Here is a 6,000-nt window from a genome sequence, read left to right on the forward strand (position 1 = left end):
AAAAAAATTGAAATAAACATATATTAAAATACATAAATAACTTTTAAAAACTTTTAAAATATTAAAAATTATATCTTCACCAAATAAATTTTTAAAAATTAATTTTTGAATTGATTGTTAATATTAGTAGCCGGTACCTAGTGAGAGTGGTGGGTGGGTGACTGATTGAATTGGTGGTGGTATTAGTTGTGGGGGCAAGTGGCAATAGTGGTGATGATGGCGCCATAAATAATCAGTGACACTAGGGGTGATTGATTGATGGTTGGTGCCTGGTGGTTAGGGGTGCCGTAGCCATAGGAACGACAACGATGGTGATAATTGTTGGTGCATGGTGGTAGGTAAGGATAGTTGGTGGTGGCGGCAGCTCCACTGTTGGCAATTATGGTGGTAGATTGATGACGGTGGATGATGATAGTGGTTGCGATGATTATTTATGCTTGGTGGTTAGGGGTGGTGGCGATGATGTGGTGCTTGGTAGTTAAGGGTGGTAGCGATAGTGGTGGTGGTTAGTGGGGGGCTGGTTAGTGGTGGCAAGTGGTTGGTGCCTAATGATTAGTGGTGGTTGTAGTTGGTGACAATGGTGGTGGCTAGTAGCTCATGGTGATAGTGGTGGTAGTAAGTGATAAAGGTGGCCAATGGTCGTGGCGACATCTAGTTAATGGCAATGAGTGATTGATATGCCTCTGGCAGAGGTAGTTTTCTAAGATGAAATTGATAAGGATTAAGTCATAAAAGAGCAATTTATATACATATATGCTTATTATATTGACTTTTCCATGTCAATAATACTTCTCACCTTTTTGTTGTGTTTATATAGGTAGAAGAAGAAGAAAATATGGAAATTACGAAAAGCCTTATGATCTACTCAACTCGGATGGAATTTCAATGATGCATAAAAGTCCGTGGGCCTAATGGCAGAGAGTTGGGGCGTACTAGCGCCAAAATGCCGCAAACCGGCGCCGGGTTGCGAGGATTACAACGGAACTCACAAAGCGGCACAAAGTTTCGCCCAAAATGGGGCGAAATAGTGCCCAAAATGGCACGAAATGGCGCCCAAAATGGCGCAAGGTGGCGCCGGTTCGTGAAGGTGCATCATTTCTCCAGGGACTTGGCGCAGAGTGGCGCCACTATGGCGCCAACTCGCGCCACTTAGCAAATTCCACACCGGTGCTTCGGAGCGGCGCCTAGCGGCGCCAAAACAGCGCCAACTTGCGCCGGTTCGCGGAAAAATTACACCGTGCTGTCCGAGTGTATTTTTGGAAGAAGGAAAAGAGGCGTATAAATAGGATGCCTTTTACGGAATTAGGGATCGAATCCTATTCTATTGAAGAGAGACGACGGCGGTGCTCAGAGAGGGTTCTATTTCATCTTCTTCTTCTTCTTTTAATTTACCAGGTTTATGAATATTGAATATTTAGCCATGATAATGGTTGGCTAGTTCTTTTTATTGTAGTTAGGGTCACAAACCCTATGTGAACCCTTGTTACGACAGATTGGTTTACATTTACTCATTTATATAAATTATCTTTATCTCTACCCTGTGCGTATTTTATATTTTCTTTATTAGAACTGATCAATCTAATAGTTGATGATAATTGAAGGGTTAGAACTCTAGATAGGAATATTGAGGTTTTGACCTTGAAAGGGGGAAGGATAACAATTTATATGCATGCTAGGAATAGATGTATATTTAATTGCAGATGCTTAAATTATTGAGTTCATTGCTTAATGCCATGAGAAACATTGCAAGGAATTGGGGTTAAAGGGTTAACCTTACAAGGAATTGAGGGTTAACTATTAAATATTTTTAGATAATAATTTATCTGAGTAATTATATAAATAAGTATTGTAAATCAATCCAAAGTAAGAAGTGGTAATCATTCGGTGAGTGTACTCTAGCTAAAATGCTTTCTTATTTTACAAAATCAATTTCTGTTTTATTTCTCATAAACAAAAAGCCAAAAACAAGTTCTTATTTTTAGTTTTTATTGTTACTCAAATCCAAAGCATTTCGTCATAACCATTTGAACTCTTCAATCTTAAAAGGAACGATTATTTGATATACGATCACAATTCCTGTGGAGGCGATACTTGACTTATCATTATATTACTTGTGCGATCGGTATACTTACCGGAGAGCAACAAGTTTTTGGTGCCGTTGCCGGGGATTGGCGTTTCTTATATCAATTACTTTTGATCTTTAATATTGGATTTTATTTTTATTTTTGATTTCTTTGTGATATTTGAACAGTGTTACTAATCTCTTTTCTGAGTTGTGTGCGAGATAAAAAGCCAGAATTTCCACTTGATTTGGAGATTACATAGACTAAAAAGAGATACAGAAAACTTGCTCGGAAAAAGCTTCCATTCAACGAGTTAAGAATTCTGTCTGAAGAAACACACACCATGGTAGGGAACAATGAAGAAGATAATCCACTCATAGATACTATTCTGATTCCATCGTTCAACAGGCCCAATGCGAGTATTGTTCAGCCTAATGTTGCCAACAACAATTAGGAGCTCAAGTCTTCCCATATTCAATTGGTGGAGAGAGCTCAGTTTGGAGGAGAGGAAAGTGAAGATCCTCACAGATTTATTGACAGATTCTTGAGGATCTGTGACTCAACAGAACACCCTCAGGTGTCTAATGACACAATTCGGTTGAGGTTGTTCCCTTTTTCTCTTAAGCGAAAGGCTCTTAGTTGGTTGGAAAGGCAGCTGATATGCCTTCAGCATATAGGTTTTTCAGAGCAAAAAGAACAAGGATTTAACAGTAATTCATTGATAAAAAGCTGTATTTCTAACGAATCCTTGATAATTTTCCTTCAGACAAGCTTTCACGCTATTTATATGTTTTTACAGGAGAAAAGCATGAAAGGAAGTCAGGTTTCAGACAAGTGACTCGCGCTGATAGCATGAAGACCACGCTAATCGCGCCACAATCCAGGAAGGAAGGGAAAAACCCATTGTGATCCGCGCTGATGGCGCGGTGCCCACGCTAACCGCGCCAGGAAAGAAGGTTTTCTTCTGCATCACCGCGCGATTAGCGTGGATCTGGCGCTAATCGCGCGGCAATGGGCCCTGCGTTTTCAGTGGGCAGATTTCGACGGAAATTGAAATTAAAATCAAATCTTTTGAAGAGATTGTGACCTGATTTAGTCTGGGGATATAAAAAGAGTTAGAGACCTAAGGAAAAAGACATTTTTACACAGAGAAGAACACGGAGGCAGAGATCGAAGCAAGCGTTTGGAGCGAAGATTGAAGCTTTCTTCTTCTCTCAATTTCCCGGTTATTATTTGTTTTATGCATTCTTTTCAATACTTTAATTTGTCAGACATGAATATGTCTGGCTAGTCTTTTTATATTGTGGTAAGGGTCACAACCCTTGATGTGAACCCCTTGTATTTTGGTTAAGTTTTTAGTTAATTATTTCAATTGAATTTATTTTACTCTGTTCTTCATCTATAATTCTTTTAGAATTGGCCACTTTATTAGGATTGCGAGGGTTAGGGTTTTCAATAGGAATATTGGGATTCTAACTCCTGGCAAAGAGTAAAAAAATTGTTCATGTATGCACTAGGGATAGACTACATGAACTGCAAACGTGGAAAATTCACTGGGGTAAAAAGATTAACTTGAAAAAGGATTTCTAAGGGATTAGGATTCTAATAGGGTTAATAAAGTTAAGATCACTAAGGGATTACGGCTTAACTAATTAATTATTAGATGATGAATTGTTTGATCAATTGGGTAATTAAATATAAACATTAATCAATATTACAAAGTGGGGATCAGAAAGGTGTTGGAGTCCTTTACTGCAATATCTTTTTATATATTTTTCTCAATCTCAACCTTTTACTTTAAGTTTTCAAACTTCTTTTTGAATTGTTCACGAAATATTGAATAGTTCACAATTGTCACAACACAATTATTTCAAAAACCTCTTTTTGTTAATCCAATAAGAAAAGAATAGTTAAATTAAATTTGGTGCCTCAATCCTCGTGGGACGATATTCTTACTCACTTTTTATTACTTGGTACGATCGGTGCACTTAGCGATTTTACGCAACAGCAGCCTGTAGCAAGCATTTCTACATGGGATGATTTGTCTCAGAAGTTCTTTGCTGAGTTCTTCTTGATGGAGAGGTACAACCGGATGGTGAATGATATCACTAATTTCACTCAATCTGAGGGTGAATCAATGTGTGCAGCATGGAACCGGTTCAAGGATTTATTGAGGAGGTGTCCTCACTATAACTTGACTGCTGGTAATCAGGTTAGAATCTTTTGCAATGGTTGCAAACCAGAGGTGAGGATGGTGTTGAATGGTGCAGCAGGTGGCACAATCAAATCCCTAAGAGTAAATGAGACTCTTGAGTTGATCGAAAGGATGGCTGCGAATGAGAATGAAGGCTTGTCATCCAAGTCTAAGAAAGGTATCCTTCAGCTGGAAGGTAATGATGTGGTGCTGGCTGATAACAAATTGTTATATCAGCAGATAGCAAACTTGACCTCAAGGCTTGATAAGATGCAGCTTGCTGGTGTTCAGGCTAAAGCTGCTGCTGTTGTGTGTGAATATTGCCAAGACAATCATGAGTCTAATGAATGTCCTTTGATGCCTTCTGATTCACCTCAACAAATGCAAGTGAATGGCATTTGGTATGATCAGAGACCTCAACAGCAAAATGTTCAAAGAGGTCAAAATTTTGCTGCTGGAGGTAGTAATTATCAACGGAAGATTCAAGGCACATGTCTTGATTTTAATTCAAACAACTACTTGCAACCTCCACCAATCCAAACCATGGAACCTTCTGATTTGGAGAGGTTAGTTGGACAAATGGCTCAACATTCTAGTGCTTTCATGGAGGAGACAAGGGCCAATACCAAAAATACAAATGCATTTATCAGAAATTTGGATAATCAGATTGGCCAACTGGCTAAGCAAATTGCTGATAGAACTCCAGGTACCTTCCCTAGTAACACAATTACTAATTCGAGGGAAGATTGTATGGTCATCACAACCAGAAGTGGTAAAGTACTGCCATCTCCGGAAGTTGAAGAGAAGCTGGATCCTGCAGGCAAACCTGAAAAAGAAATTAAGAAACCTGCTGAAATGGTGAAGCCAGCTGAAAAAGAAAAAGCAAAAGAGAAGCATGAGTTGAAACCTGAGTACATGAGAGCCATGGCACCTTATCTGGAAAGATTCAAGAAAGATGCCCAGAAGCAACATTATGAAAGGTTCCTGGATATATTCAGAAAGCTTCACATTAATATATCATTTGCGGAAGCCTTGGCTAATATGCCCAATTATGCCAAGTTTATGAAGGACCTTTTGTCAAGAAAACACAAGTTGCAGGAATGCCAAACAGTGACACTCACTGAGGAGTGTAGTGCTATTATTACAAAGAAGTTCCCGCCTAAGTGTCATGATCCAGGGAGCTTCAACATCCCAATTGCTATTGGTAATACTGATGTCGGCAAAGCCTTGTGTGATCTTGGGGCAAGTATAAATTTGATGCCCTTGTCCGTGTATAAATCGTTGGGGATATCTGAGCTTAAACCTACTATGGTTTCCTTGCAACTCGCTGACAAATCCTTAAGGAAACCTAGTGGTATAATTGAAGATGTTCTTGTGAAAGTGGACAAGTTCATCTTTCCGGCAGATTTTGTAGTGTTGGACATGGAAGGGGGAACTGAGATGCCTCTTTCGCTGGGTAGACCTTTCTTGGCCACTGCTCGGGCCATGATTGATGTTGAAAATGGAAAGCTTAAATTAAGGATGAATGATGAGACAATTACCATCAACGTCTTTGACTCTATGAAACAATCTTCTGACAAAGGCGATTGTTTTAAACTTGATGTTTTAGAGCAAGTGGGGAAGAAGAAAAATATTCTAGTCAAGAGATTGATGAAGAACTTGAGGTGCATGAGAGTGTTCCTGTTAAGGAAGGAAAGAATGTAGTGTTTGAAGTTCTTGAGGAAAAGAATGATTCTGACAAAG

This window comes from Gastrolobium bilobum, unplaced genomic scaffold (assembly GCF_033153095.1).
Source record: "Gastrolobium bilobum isolate Gb01-03AN ecotype WA unplaced genomic scaffold, APGP_CSIRO_Gbil_v1 utg776, whole genome shotgun sequence".
Taxonomy (NCBI): Eukaryota; Viridiplantae; Streptophyta; class Magnoliopsida; order Fabales; family Fabaceae; genus Gastrolobium; species Gastrolobium bilobum.